Raw genomic sequence first — 16,481 nt, 5'->3', positions numbered from 1 at the left:
CGAACGAGCCAGCTATGCGAACAACCAACATCTCGTACATTGTGCGACTCAAGAAATGGTAAGGCGATTGTGGGTCGCTATGAGCAGATTTAACCGATGCCCGTGTCAAATGACCGAACCTATTTTGATACTTAAATGCCGCAGAGGTTCAGTGTCTTTGGCGTCCGGCTGATGATCCCAGATTCGCGGAATCGAATTCCAACCACCACGGTCGCATTTCGATGGAAGCGAAATGCAAAACGCCTTCTGTTTTCTTTTTCAAATGATGTGTTACATTATAACACATAGGCCACTGCTTGGTGTTCACCTATCAATCCTAAATAATTTGCATTTGAATTTCTTCTTGATGCTGCTTTTGTTTCCATTCCATCAACCAAACGATGGCTTTGGCGTGTAGTCCGTGTGGTTCTTGTTTAGGTCACGTGAGGCATGGAAAAAAAACGGTATATAACGGCTTATACGTCGTTTATTCCCATTGAAACTCTTGAAGCAGGCTAGCTAAAGGTTCGTAACGGATTAAAATTATGTATCAGTGATTACATTGTAGTTTTTTTTCTTACCTCACGTGACGTAAACCTTAATTACACGTCACAGCCAACATTCCGTTGAGGAAACCGTAAACGAACCAGCTTTAAAAAGAAATTCAATTATTATTTATTTAGCGGTCGTAGGCAAACACCAGAGGTGTTACATGTATATTATTGTTTAAGGACACATCTGAAAGTAGAAAACACGCAAGCAAAAATTGGGTGTCTATACACCATCGAAGTACCCTAGATGGTCTGAATTATTTCGGGACTCTCAACTAAGGCTTTCCTCAAAGTACATTGTCGTTTCGACTTGGTAAACACCAAATTATACCAGCACTTCAAAGTAATCTTTTTTTACTGCCGCCTTTCTCTTGACACAACTTTAAAAGAGTCCTTTGAATTCTTTACAGCAGGTGTTACACAACAACATTCTTGCTGATAGTGGTAAATATATATGACATATTTTGCGCTCTTGCCAACGTGAGACCTGGAACCCTGGTGTTTAGAATGCCACTACCGCAAGCCCATAACGACCATATGAGCGGGGTAATCTTGCGGGCACTCGTAATCTCTGAGGCACCCACGAGATGCTTTGGCATTATTACACTGCAGTTACCATCGCTCTTACCAAGGAAACACACTTGATGGGTGCGTGGAAAAAAATAAGGAATTGTACTGGAAAGGTATTCTAGTTGCCAGGTAGGTTATAATGTAACAACACTATTCTTTTGTTGAATCGACTGTTTTTCGATGAAAAAAACTTGAACAAGCCCTAAAAAAAACCGGCTGTGCTATGCATTTTGGTTTGGACATCGGTGAACAAGTCTGCGAAGTTAAAACGGAAGCATGCCTAAGGAAACAAAGGTGCGAAAGCATGACATGCATGTGCTTCTCAACACTGACACTAGTGTTCTGTGCGCTGGCCGCACACCTGCGCTTCATGAAAATTTATGATAAAAATTCAAACTTTTCAGGCATGACAAAAGATCCTTCCAAAAAGTTGGACATCAATTCCAGTTGCGGATATTAGGCGAATGAATGGAGTGCTTGACAAGAAGCGGTTCTACACTTCCTTGTTTGCCGTGGGGGCTGAATTACGTAGTTTATGCCTTTAAGCAGTTCCATAATTTTTGGCATGTTTGCTGCACGCGCCCGTTTAATTTTTACAGCCTTTTTGCCTCCAGCCTCCAGAGAGCTACACAGTACTGACTGTGTTTGCGCTTCAGCGCAGAAAAATTAAGCTCTCGGTTGAAATGGAGACTTCTATTTCTGTTTATTCGCCTCTTTTTGACGTGTGGGCTATCACTGATTGACGAAGTTATACACATGGAAACAGTCTATATATGTGAAGTGACTAGATGCAGCTTAATTATAAATTCATTCGCGTCAGAAAAATGCGGCAACTCAGCGGTTGCTCTGCTACATCTACACGGCTGCGTTTTTTTTTTTTTTGCATGAAATAGATGCTGTGCCTAGGAATACAGGTAGTGTATTCGAGCGTGCATTTTGTTTTTGAGCCAACAGACGAATCATTTTGGCTATAACTTTAAGACATGAAAAGCATAGGCGGCGGTTCTCTCATCAGAGACATTTAAAGGTATGACAGTCACAAGACATCGTCATGGCTTTAGAAGCGGGCTCCTCATAAAATTGATATTAAAGAACAGCAAGTGAATAAATCTCGAGAATTTTATAATACATGCTAAATGTCTACAAGGAACAAAATTATGCGTCCCAGAAAACTTGTTTTTTTTTTTTTTTTTTCAGCTATAGCGTGATGTTCCGAGAAAGGTACTCTTATGAAGAGAGGCTGCAAACTTGCGCCGTCAAAGGGCGACTTTTACGAAAAGGCACTGTTTGCTTTTGTTGTGCTAGCGATGAGAGCTGCTACGAGTTCGCTTTCAGCAATGCTAGCAAGAAAATAAGAAAAAGAAGTGTTCTCCATCTGTCTGCTCTTATTGCACAGTTCGAAAAAAACTTCATGCATGAGTGGAAGATTTTATTCCAATAACACTAAGCATAAAAGAGCAGTACCTCATGAATCACGTCATTATTTCTGAGAATAAACTTCAGAGACACTAAGTGCTTGCAGAAGCCGCGTACTCGAGACGTACGAAGACACCCCATCTGTTTAAAGCAATTTCTCTTCCTCATTATGCACAACATTGGAATACATCGTAACTACAAAGAAAAATTGCCAAATGTTCCGGTATTTCTAGAATATCAGCGTGCAGCGTAGCGAATAAAGTGCATTACAAATTCATAAAGGCTTTACGAGCTTTCTATGTAAGTTTAAGATACCAGTAGAAAGGTCTGTACAGTAAAGCAGAAGGTGTTTATTTCTGCAATCTTTACTGTGGATGATTTGGCTTTATGCTTAGATAGTGACTGCCTAAATAGAACACAAAATTCTTTATAATTACTTTCCGATTAGCTGTATATGACTCCTCTCTACTGAACTGTAGAACTTAATAACTCGGTAACTGCGAGCGCTAGGGAATGTGCGAGCGTATGACATAAACTTTAGTTCATGGCGTGTAAGGGTGGCTGTTTGAGGCCATGCTATAAGGTTACATTTTTCTCTGCTGTCAATGGCAGCAGGTGCGAAGCAATTAAATTACTGAAATAAAACAGAAGGCAATCAAGTACATGTAGAAATGGGTCTACGCATAAACTGTAGTCAGTTAGGCACGCACCATTAGATCACTGCCTCATATGTTACGTTAACGCTGTTGTTTACGTTCATTTTGAATTTTTTACGCTGAAAATTAAACAGGAAATCTTTTAACATTTCTGCAGACATTTACCTGCAACGGGTTGAAGTAGCTGTTTTTCAGATGAGCCTTGCGTTACTCCCACCACCAATCACTCTACCGCAGTGGCGCAATAAATCATCATTAAAGCCCCGCCGCGGAGGCTCAGTGGTTACGGCGCTCGGCTGCTGGCCCGAAAGACACGAGTTTGATCCCAGCCGCGGTGGCTGAATTTCGATGAAGGCGAAATTCTAGAGGCCCGCCTGCTGTGCGATGTCAGTGCACGTTAAAGAACCCCAGTTGGTGGAAATTTTCGGAGCCCTTCACTACGGCGTCCCTCATAGCCTGAGATGCTTTGGGACGTTAAACCCCAATAAACCAAAATAATCATTAAAAACAAGAGTTCGCAAATATGCTGCAAAACGCATCATGTTGCTGAAAAACTAGGCAACAACAAAAGTCTGCGGTGTTGTATTTCTCGGCAAAAAAAAAAAAAAAATACTTATAGGCGTTGTCGCCTGTCGTTCTTCCTGGAATAGGTTTGGTTTGGTTTATGGGGCTTAACGTCCCAAAGCGACTAAGGCCGTAGTGGAGACGCCGTAGTGGAGGGCTCCGGAAATTTTGACCACCTGTGGTTCTTTAACGTGCACTGACATCGCACAGTACACGGCCCTCTAGAATTTCTCCTCCAGAGAAATTCAACCGCCGCGGCCGGGATCGAACCCGCGTCTTCCGGGTCAGCAGCCGAGCACCATAACCACTGAGCCACCGCGGCGGCTCTTCCTGGAATACGCACATTATTTGTATATGTATCTCGAACTATGTTAATTGCCACGACTTTTTTCTGGTAAAGCATGGCTTGCCAAATTCGCCTACTTAGCGACGCTTTTTCCGTACACAGCAGAGTGTAACTTTATTAGCGGAAGGTGAACGTCAGTGGTTCGAAAATGCATAGCGGCAGCACCCAGTTTTATGAGCGCTGAAATGCAAAGCAACAAGAAAGGGTCTGGGGTATTGTTTTACCTACGCTCAAGCCTTCTTCGAGCGCCGATATAGCTGGTACTGTAATCAAGGAAATACTCTCTCTATGATACCAGAACGTGTCGACGCAAAGAGCGACAAGAAATGCTAATGGCAATGGAGTGCTGATAGGAACCCTTTCAAGTAATAAGATAGTAATTAGTGATTAGCATCCATTCAAGCACAAGCACACGGCTGCAAAGTTTTTAATTTATAGCTCTCCTTTGCAGCCGTATAGCTGCGCTTGGGTGAAGGCTAATAAGTAATTACTCGCCCTTACAAATCTACTTCACCTTTGGGGATTCCTATAAAAGTTGTACCAAACTCTTCCATGGCTGGCTGTTAATTGAAGAGACACGGCTGCTCGATCTCCCGGGAAATCGAGCAGCCGTAGAAGAGCAAACAAAAATAAAACAGAAAGGTTTTCAAGCGCAATTTTCGTTTCGAACGGAGACCTGCGGAACTCATTTATAGACTGCCGTTGTAACGGGCGATGAAGTCTAAGGGCTTGAGAATAGATAAGAGTAAAACAAATGTACAGCCTTTGTCAGAAGTTTAGATTCCAGGGGGTTTGCTTCTGGTCCACACTGCATGGCTCGTAATGCGCGCTCAGCGTCCCAAATCTCCTGAAGGTAAGAAGATTTTTTGTCCTGCTCCCTCCGATGCGTAGGACTTCCATAAGTGCTACAGAAGCGCCACAATAGTGCCTTGAAGCAAACCCCCTGGGCTGTAAACTTTTGACAAAGGCTGTACACTTTGCAGGGTTACAGAATTTTAGCGCAGAGTTTACCTAAAAAAACATAGTTAATGAGGTACCGACGGGTGCAAATATGCGATATAAAGCTCACGGCAGAATGATAACAATTAATGTTCCCCTTCATGGCGACGATTTCACCGTGCTGAGGGTTTTATGCCTAGTAATCTTCACCGCAGTAGGGAACAAAAAGCGGCATGAAATCTGTCCACTTTTCGGCACGTTTCTAATAATTTGAACATAGTTTAGCAGGGGCAGACACGCCCCAGCTGAACAGTGTCTAAGGCAGAGCGATGTCAGTCAAATGTTGTCTGCTTAAAGTTTTTGATGTTACATGGTTGGTTTTTAAAGTGCCCTGCTAACGGTATGTATTGTGCTCGAGGTTCTTCGCTCTATGGACGCATTCATGGAATTAAAATTTGAATCCGTCTTTTTTTTTCACGGCGATATACTTCTATAGGGTAAAATAGCATCGGCTTCGCAGTCTCAAAGAAAAAAGGGCAAGCGGTTACGTAATTTTTCGTAGGCTAATAACTTTCTCAGAAGTTCGATTCCTTCTGCCCTCGGCTGTTTGGAAATTTTTGGGGCCATGCGTATACTTTTTTAATGATGGCATCTCCACATGTCGTTCTGTGCAGTATAAATGGATTTGTATTTCACCATTTCACCTGTATTTTCATTTTCTTGTGCCAATTTTCAGGAATTTCTCTTATTTCCTGCCTGCATTCTTACCATATCTCCCTAGTCTCCCCGGATGACCAAGCTTGAGAGGCATAAAGTTTGAATACATTTTGCTGACAAAGATCTACTGAACGTGAATTGTCAGGAAAAGCTTGAAAATAGGAAGCACTCCATCAATGACATCTTGTTGAAAGAGAATATGAACCGTGTTATTTCTTTACCTGAATTTCGTCAGATTTCCCTTAATAGTGAGAATTCAAGATGGGATTGTGGTGGTTAAAGGGGGGTTGATGGATACTGCGCCCTGTCGATTTTTTTTTCATAGACGCCTATTGGTAGGGCTCTTCACGAAGCATTAGAACATTGCACTCATCTTCATGCTGCCACTTGAGACAGCCTTGCTAGTATAGCCTTTGACGGGAACATATTCGCAGCGATCCTACTCAGTTTATAGAAACATATAGTTATTTCCCGGCCATGGTTAACTTACTCGCCATCGAAAGCACTTAGCAATGAGCTGTATCCTTCTAAATAAACTGGGCTCAAGCTTAACTATCAGCAGCAGCTTGTCTCGTGGGATCCCTTTTTCATCACCACTGAGGCTGTAAGTTAGTTTATTAGTATTGGCTCATTTTTGCTCCACTGGTTCTTTCGGTAATGGGTAAATGTTATCTAAGGTAGGACTTAAAGAACCATCAATGCAATTATTGTTGAAGACATCACAAAAAAGCAGAAACATGACAATTTTTAGCCCAAAATCAAGTGTATCCCCTTGAGACACTATTTTTTATTACTAAGTAATTTTCAAAATTTCAAATTTCTTCAAGGAAATGCTCTGAATATAAAAATTCTACACGCCACGATAAATAGTTATGAGCTTTCTTCTGTATAGTTGTCTCTCTAGTTTTGATTATTTCTTTTGTTTACCAGCTCATGAGTGTTACTTTCTGTGTACTCCCCCCCCCCCCCCCCCCCCTTCCTTATGTAATGCCCCATCAGAGGCCTTTAAGGGTCAAATGAATGATGATGCCTTTTCCTTTTCTTTTGGGCATTGTTACCTCCACGTATTAGCTCTTCTATGTCTTCACAATTTCACATATACTTCATCTGAGTCATTTCCGAAATAACGTCATTTTCCAAAAATTCCATTTGTTTGGGCGTTTTAAGCCGCCGCGGTAGCTCAGTGGTCGTGGTGCTCGGCGGCAAACCCCAAAGACGCGGGTTCGATCTCGATCCGCTCGATAGTGGCGAAGTGATTGAGGCCCGTGTACTGTGCGGCGCCAGTGCACGTTAAAGAACACCAGGTGGTCGAAATTATCCGGAGCCCTCCACTGCGGTGTCCCTCATAGTCCGAGTCGCATTGGGCGAGTAAACCCCATAAACCAAGCCAAACCAAACCAAACCTAATTAGGTGTTTTAAAGTCATGAGCCGTCGAAAAAAAGAAAAGCAGCGTGACTGCTTTCCAGAGCCACACCGTTTATTACGTGAGACGCGGAGGAGCCCCTACTAAAAGCATATGTCTTCATTTACCTCCCATGCCTGGCTTAAAATATCTCTGCGCTACACGTTGCAGAAGTTTCGTAATATAAGCTCCAGCCATTCGTGATGCATCATATCCCTGCATTAACCGAAGTCGACGTAAACAAGTTGCGCGCGCATACCGTAATTACTAACTCCTAACACGCGCCCGCTTTGAAAATGGACAGAGCAGAAATGCCGAAGCCTGTAGCGAAGTTAATGTAACCTTTGACCTTACTTCTCGTCGTTCTCTGAAAGGTTCATCGCTGTATCGCGGACTAGCGCACCTCAAAGCAACAGACGTCTAACAACATAGTAGCAAAAGAAGCGCAGTTGGAGGCAAATGGAGATGGAATCCGATTACACCGCGCACCTTTCACGAATTCTACATTTGCATGATGTCCGGCTGACTGACTGGCAGCAAATAAAAGCTGCCAATGGTCCTGTAGTTTCAGTGTTGTCCCTAGAAATGCATATTTTTCCTTTAAATACATATTTCACGGCACAATGTTTTCTGATTTCGGTACGACCCATGCTCCGGATATTACCGGAAGTAAATCACTAACAGGAAGTTTTCTTTTGTGCTACCTACCACCCGTCTCTGAAAGCGACTATCTCCGCAAGCGAGTAGGGAAATAACGGCCAGTTCAAATTTTCATTAGCAGAATTTATTCGCGAGAGAAACTGCGATGCGAGTTGGGAAATAACGACCAGTTCAAAATTTCATTAGCAGCATTTATTCGCGAGAGAAACTACGATTAATTATACACATGGAGTTTCATGCATCCTGGCGGGAGCTGGACACCGGCTCCGCCCTTCGACACCAAAATTTCGGTTGGTCCTTTCTCTAAAAAAAAAAAAAAAGTAGTTTGACCTAACGTTTCCAAAATGCCAACCATGCAAGCGGTGTCAGTAACGCCGAGGCTGTTATTAGCGGGGTTTCCGTTTTGCGTCCGACTGTAACCTGCATGCTTTTTCCAGGCTCCATTTTCGTGAAAAAAGGTGCGCATTAAAATCGGGTACATACGGTCTGTGCACGCCGTTGCCAAATGGGTTATTTGCCTGGCGTCGGCTGATAAGCGCTATATAAGGTTGGATCATATTTTGACCGTAGTCAACGAATCCATCTCACGTCAGTGCACATGAAACTCCAGACAAAATTCCTAAGCTAAAGTAAAGGACAAAACGATTTTCGACTATTTATAAAACTCAGGACGGTTGGTGTGGATGCTTGGAAACACAACGCGGCCCTACACACCTCCTTTTGAATCTATCTGCTTGGTAACGAATGAATCGTTCAAGACAAAACACTGGCAAAACCAAATACAGCTTTTTAGGATATCAGATAAAAATTATTCCTCCGCCATGAACATAAAAGTTTGAAGTCATCATGATCAGCGAAACTACTGAACAAAAATTTTGAGAATTCGGTTCACTAAATATCTTTCATGGGCATGAACTGTGGAAATGCAGAACACTGATCTGTCTCGAATGGCTGGCAGCATATGTAAAACAAATCAACGAGTGCCGCGCTGGCAAAAATTAAAAGTTATGCTATTCTTTATTATGCTCTAGACAATGTACGGCGTTCATGAATAGAGATCAATGATAAACTCAAACTTATAGTAGGTTATTGCTATTACAACATAGAATGTTAGCTATACATGAAAATAGGCATGCTAAATGGACGAGGTGCCTTATTTCAAGTTGCTACTATGGAGTCACCAACTAGAGGAATCACCTATGTAGGCCATATCCTACGTTTTCAAAAATTTGTGATAATGAATAGAGCAGGCGTAAACGTCGACTATAACCAAGGTTTTGCAGCTTTGAAAAACTACTGCAAAAACTACAGAGAAGCTTTTGATGAAGTACAGCGCAATATCATCCTGTTATACTGGTGCTGGTCATTGGTTAGTCCGAAAGTTTGTTACTGTGAATAATACAGAAAATGTTGCTAGGTTATTTCTTCCTTTGTTTTTCGCTTGCCAAGCCCTCTTCACGTTTTCTTTTAGCGGTGCATATTGTGCTGTAACAAAATATTTTTCTATGCACTTATTAGTTTTACAGTTTTGCTGTTGGTTCACTTCGACGTACGTGCATATAGCAGTAACGCGCATGGTCTCTTTACTGGCAATTATTATTGTGTTCACCTTCTTTTTCTTTTTACGCATACTTGTCCGGGTTCTGAACCGTGGCTAATGCTTGTCGAGTTGTTTACGTTAATCTTTGCGCAAAATTTCTCTGCAGGGGCCGAGGCCCAGTCAGCCGGTATTGCGCATTTAGTTCGACTCCTTTTAGATGTATTCTAAGAAATAAATATATAATTTTTTCATTAGTGTGCTCTTCAATCTTCGAATATATAAAGAAAGTTTCATTTCATTTCATTTCATTTCATTTCATTTTATTTCGGACAACAATACATGGTGTCCGCGGGGAGAGGCTAAAGGAGACTGGAGTGTCTCCTGACGAGGCCTAACACCCGCTTTACACGTCGGTGCAGATGGTGCAGAGTGACATATCAGTGAAAACAGTGGTACATAAAACACAGTGGTACAGGAATTCAACATAAGCAATTACACAAACACTGATCAGGCAGAAAATAATACTCAAGAAGTCATTAACAATGAGCGATAGTAATTGGAGTAGAAAAGAAAAACACATTCGAGCAGAACAAGAAAGAACAGTACAGAACAGTAGGTGTAAAAATGAATGCAGCAGGTATGCATAACAAAATTTCACACAGGGGTGTTCAAAAGATTGCTCATTTTCTTCTTAAATTGGTGAATGGTGACACTCTCCTGGGCACAAGCAATTAGTGTTGGATATTTGTTGCATAAAACTGTTATTTGGTGATCCGTAGTCTGGGTTCCGTAATTAGTGCGAGGCCTAGAAGCAATCAAGGAAATTGTGCGCAAGTTATGTGGGATTTCTCTATTCAAATAAGTGAACTTGTTATTCAGATTGCCTAACCATAAACATTGATATATAGCAGGCCTTACCACAACAGCGCAACAGTTATATTGTCTTGCGATTCACAGCATATACCGATGAAAACACAACGTCACTTTTAATAATTTCATGCAGACTGATTCCGCAGTTTTAGTAAGATGTTATCTTTGCTCCATTTTTAAGCAGAACATTCTTTCCGTTGGCGTTTTGGGGCATCCTGGCAAGAAAATTCACCGTCTGTGAGAGCGAAGAGATATGAAAGAAAAATTATGATGCTCCATCGTTGACTTTGTTTACTTGAAGCCTCGAGAAATGTTCCTACTCGGGTTCGAAGGAATCTCCCAAGAGGATTTGTTCCTGCCCATTTCTCAACAAGAGAAACAATTAAGCGCTGCACCCACACCTAAGTGCTTTGGAAATGACGGGGGCGAACTTCATTTTTGTTCCAGTTTTTCTTGTCATAAAATTTTGCTTAGTTCACAAGAAAGACTTGCACATGCGTGTCAGAGAATTTGGATTTCAGAGTTCGCTTTTGTTGAGAAAGTAATCTCCTGGCTATAGGACGTACCAATAGGTCTGGGACATATGAGCCTCAGTCACAGGCTTTCATTGGGACTCTATTAAATTCGCAGGCGCGGACTGCCTGGAAAAATATTTGCCTGAGATTGGAACGTTATTCATCTGTCAGCACGTGTGCACAAAATAAAAAACCTTGTAGGCCTGGAGGACGTTGTTTTTTTGTTTACATCTGTTATGGAATTAGTACTTTTTGACACATACATACTTCTATCTCCTTTTCCTTGGCGTGTTGAGCATTTTTTATTTCTGTGTGCGCCCGTCTTTTTTGGTGCCATTGTGTCTTTTTTTTTTTTTTGTGGCAGGCTTCTATCGCTTAAAACGCGTTTTGCCAATCGCTTCTTTTTCTTTTTCCGTTCTTTTCCTTTGTATTGCATTCTTTTTCGTCCACGCTCCTCTTTATCCTTTTAGAACGAAGGTGTCTGCCTTTGGATGTTGCCCTTTTTTCTGTCTGTATTTTACATTCACTAATCAAATAATAGTAATATTGTGGCTTAGATCGCAGCATATTGGCTTTAATTGGAAAGCAGTGCTTGTGAACCTACAAAATGTGATGGAAAGCAAGGCTGAAGGGAAAAGAAAACACAACCCAAGCTCCTATTTCTAACTACGCTTTATTATTCAAGCGCTCGTCTTGTTTATCTGCTTTAATGCGGCAGCATTAGAAGCGTCACTGTGAATAGAATGTGTCGTCGGAAGCTAAATTCTCTGATTGGATAGAGGTAAGTGATGTCACCAGACCGGAGCATTCCCATTGGCTGGAGGGAAGTGGCATCACTTTCGGCAAAGGCATCAATAGCTGCTGATACTATCCCCATTTCAACACTTAATGTAATAACGTGTTTCAGGGAATTTTTGTTCTCTTCTTGATATAGGTTTTCACAATCTCATAAAGTAGTGTTTTTATTCTTCTATTCCTCGGTGTTCGAGAGCTCTGGGATTATTACAAATGTCTAGTACGTGTTCCGTATTTGCACAGCTATATTAGAACTTAGGCTGTTGGCAAACGACAGTCACCTATCTCTGAGCTATAGGCCGCTATGCCAATGTACTCACAGGCGGCTGCAGTGTTTGGTGTTAGATTTTTTCCTATTTACCTTTAACTTTACTGTGAAAATATTGGAAGATATTTATAACGATTGCACAGCTACTATAGTTCTCCATAAAGTCAGCAATAAAATTCCAATACGGAAAGGTGTCAGGCAGGGAGACACGATCTCGCCAATGCTCTTCACTGCCTGCTTACAGGAGGTAATTCCGGGGACTGGAATGGGAAGAGTTGGGGATAAGAGTTAATGGAGAATACCTGAGTAATTTGCGATTCACTGATGACATTGCCTTGCTAAGCCACTCAGGACAAGAACTGCAAAGCATGATCAATCAGTTAGACAGGCAGAGCAGAACGGTGGGGCTAAGAATTAACAAGCAGAAAACCAAAGTAATGTTCAACAGCGTAGCAAGGGAACAGCAGTTCGCAATTGGTAACGGGGTGCTGGAAGTAGTAAGAGAATATGTCTACTTAGGGCAGGTAGTGACCGCAGATCCGGATCATGAGAGGGAAATAACTAGAAGAAGAAGAATGGGGTGGAGCGTATATGGCAGGTTCTCTCAGATCATGAATGGTAGCTTACCAATATCCCTGAAGAGAAAAGTATACAACAGCTGTATCCTACCGGTACTCACCTATGGGGCAGAAACGTGGAGGCTAACAAAGAGGGTTAAGCTTAACTTAAGAACAACGCAGCGACCTATGGAAAGGAAAATGATAGGTGTAACGTTAAGAGATCAGAAGAGGGCGGAGTGGGTGAGGGAACAAACGCGGGTTAATGACATCTTAGTTGAAATCATGAGGAAGAAATGGGCTTGGGCAGGGCATGTAATGCGAAGGCAAGGTAACCGCTGGTCCTTAAGGGTAACGGAGTGGATTCCAAGAGAAAGCAAACGTAGCAGGGGATGGCAGAAAGTTAGGTGGGCGGATGGGATTAAGAAGTTTACGGGGATACAGTGGCGGAAACTGACAAAGGACAGGGCTAGTTGGAGAGACATGGGAGAGGCCTTTGCCCTGCAGTGGGTGTAGTCAGGCTGATGATGATGATGATGTTGACCTTTAACTTTCATGGCAATGCTTAATCACCGCCAAACGATGGCTCCATTTGATTTTCTACCTCGGTGTTCGCCCTGCCAAGACAGTCACCGCGCGTTAAATAGCATTCCCCATGAGCGTGTAACGTTTCCGCAAGAATCGCTTGTTCTTCAAGCCGGATACTTGTTCACAGCGCTACTCTCCGAGCACTGCCGCCAGCATGATTGTACTCTGCGCCGTATAGCCCCTTCTCCGATAGTGAGAAACCTCCAGGAGGAAGGTAAAACCGCACATACTAAAACCAACACCTCCAAGGCCAACTGTTGGAACTGACAGAATAGCGATATTCAATTTTCTCACCGATATAACACTTTTTTGCGCTTTCTCTTTCTTTTGAGTGATGTTTGCGATTTCCTTGCAAAAGACTGTTGCATATAATGTCACCTACAAAGTTCGGCCCATAAGAGCTGATTTGTGATGAAACAGAACGTGCCAGCTACAAGCGGACAGATAGTCTCCAGTATTCTTTCGTACTAGCACAACGCAGTGTCACCTGCCTTTGGCCTTTAATAAAATAGCCTACCTAAGTTTGTTGAATCCATTTCGGAAGAGTACGAATAAACTGAGTTCATCTGCTTAATTCCTCGGCACTGACATATCGGCAGTAGAAGCGTTGGTCAGTATTCTTCCCTTGGCTTTCCGTCCACACCTGCTGAATTTAGCTGCCACAAAACTAAGCTTTGTACAATCTGCGCATTACGTAATCAAAAAGAGAAATCTATTCATCGCGCTTTGCGTTATTGCCATCATAACACAGTATATCCCCTTCGGGACCGTAAATCCGAGAATAAGAGCTTTTTATCGCGTTCCCGTCCTCAATTCCTCTTTGCTTCCGTGCTGTACTCGGCCCATACACCGAGTGCAGCACGAAGTACAGCGGATTCCCATGTGGGTAAGGACGACAGTCCAGTTTCTCAAAGGGCGGCTGCTGAGGTGCAGCAGAGCAATGACGTCAAACTGAAATGTCACCAAGCAGTGACGTCAGAAGGGAGCAAATGAGATCAGCGAGACATAAAAGGTAAATGCGGTGTCGTAATCCACAAAGAGGAAGCTCACAGACACCAAGTCGAGCAAGCGAGTTAAAGACAGAAGGGAAAGAGGCTTCCCAGCTGCTTCCTCTCTGCCCTTTCTCACTGCGGTTCCAGCCGCAGCACTTGAGCAGAGACCACCTAATAGCGGTGCAGTGAGGAATGCGCTGGCGGCAGTATACGGCTTATTTACGACGCCGGCGCCGGACGGGCTGCGCATTGTAGTCACTGGCGACGCCTCCTTTATCCCCGGTTGTTGACGCCGTCCCAAGGACATGCCGTAAAGCCAAGGTCTCTGGAACGTCCACAACACGTCCCGCTCTGTCTGATTGGTTGTCGCTCTTGGCAGACATACCCTTCCTCTTTAAAAAAAGAAAGGATCGCCCAAAAATAAAAGTCAAGGGAAAGATTAGTAATATGAACGTATTCAGTTTTCTTGCCCGAGTAGATTGACGGTTTTAAGCTGTGCCTAAATAAGATAAACCTGTGATGGTCTCGACAATGGTTGACGATAGTTCGCTCTGTATTTGTTTGTTCCTACTATTTTCATTCCTTCGCTTTCGCAATTATTTTTTATGACGCACCGACAACCCCTGCATGCCACATTGGTCATTTCGGTAAATGTAAACGCAGACAGATATTACGAGGCTATTCGGCGGGATCTTCTGCGTGGATGCCGCTAGGGCGCCACGGAGCGAGGGATGCGTCGGCGCGGTCTGCATAGATCGGTTGTGCATCTGGGTGGTCTAATGTACGGACAGGACTCCATACTAGACACTTAAATAAATATAATTCACTAAGAAACTTTTTCATTCTTGATTCCAGGCTGAAAGGTCCTAACCTGAATTCTAAAGCCGGCAAAATTGAAGGCAAGCGAAGTTTTTAAATATCTTAATTCTGGATGCCAATGTGTTTCGAGATATCAAACATCACATATACGCATTTGAAAGCTAATTTGGTTTTCCCGCTTTGCATATTTATCAAACGGCGTCGCATGGTACCGCCGCCGAAAATAACTTAGCTTCTTCTATATTATAAAATACACAAAGAGGGTCTGTATTTGATGCATAAGAACTCTGAGCAGCGCCATTTTGTAAATATACACCGAGAGAAGGACGACTCAACGTTCGTTCAGTTGTGAATTTTTGATTTTCAATATTTCGAACCATGTTGCCAATTCAGAAAATTAAAAAAAAAAACCTGGCATTCCCTATTCACGGCCTTCAGTATTCAAGTATAATCTTGTTCCCCAAAACACAAATGAAAACGGTGATTACCTATGTAAATTTTAGTTAATCGTCTAATTATTGAGCATTATCACGTACACAATGTTCGCCTTTCTGTACAGTCCACCTGCACAGACCGCACTGACCTATGTCGCACAGTTTTTAACGCGATAACGTTAAGGAGACGTTGCTGTTATTGTTGTTGTTGTCGTTGTTCTTGTTGTTAGCCTTTCAAAAGATGGCACATACCCACATTGGAGGATGGGTCAAGAATTGGCAAGCAGAGGTTGCTATTCACCTGTTCACCTGAGGTTGCTATCCACCTGTTGTTGTTCTGGTTGTTAGCCTTTCAAAAGATGGCACATACCCGCACTGGGGGATCGGCCAAGAATAGGGAAGCAGAGGTTGCTTTTCACCTGTACATAACAAAGGCAAAAGAAAAGCACCCGGAAGAGCAACACCGGTGGATTCTACCTCAAGTAGGGTATGGACTGAAAAGGGATAAGAGTTTGGATCGCGTCGCAAAAAATCCGGCGTCGTCGACGTCATCGGCGTTAACATCGTTCACTGCGAGCGAAAAATTCCGAGAGAAGCAACCTATAGAGGCAGCTGGGCTCCCTTGGTCAAGTAGACTTGTGGCGCCATCACAACCTGCCCACCAGATTCTCAACAAACTCGCACTGTGGCAGGTGGCAGATCAATCAATGATTGGTCGCTAGAGCTTGCTCGGGAAGAGCAGCCTAGGTTTCAAAAGACCCACCGGTGGCAGCACCTCCCACTGCAGGGCATTGGCGCATCGGTTAACCGCTGCACCGCTTTGACAGGAGTGGTATGAGGACTGCCAGGGATCTATGAATATCAAGTAGAGAGTGACCAATTCTGCACATATGGAAATTAACCCTTAAGCCATCGCGTCATATCAGTAAGGCTAAGCTTAAGGTCCAGTATAACTTTTTAAATCACGAACTGTAAACTTAAAAAAAAATCACTCTCTATACAAGTACACGTCTAAATTGGCACCAGAGGGAATAAAGCAAAAGCCCGTTGTATTCACAATAGAGGCTACTTACGGCAGCCTACGCTAAAAAAGCGGCTTGAAAACGGAACGAAATACGAAGAGAGAAGGCAATGTCATGCATAAAAAGAGCTTGTTGATGTTTTACCAAACAACTGCGCACAAACAGGCCTGGTTATACCTGTAAGCTAAACCCCTGACGTCACATGGCGATGAGCATCTTTCGATTTTCAACAAAGAGAACTTCCCTCCAGCCGTTATATAAGTAACAATTACTTTCAGTC

The sequence above is a fragment of the Amblyomma mixtum genome, chromosome 1, assembly GCF_055824585.1.
Source record: "Amblyomma mixtum isolate Tamu chromosome 1, ASM5582458v1, whole genome shotgun sequence".
In the NCBI taxonomy this organism is placed as follows: domain Eukaryota; kingdom Metazoa; phylum Arthropoda; class Arachnida; order Ixodida; family Ixodidae; genus Amblyomma; species Amblyomma mixtum.
The sequence above is the reverse complement of the archived record's forward strand: the minus strand, read 5'-3'. Positions refer to the sequence as shown.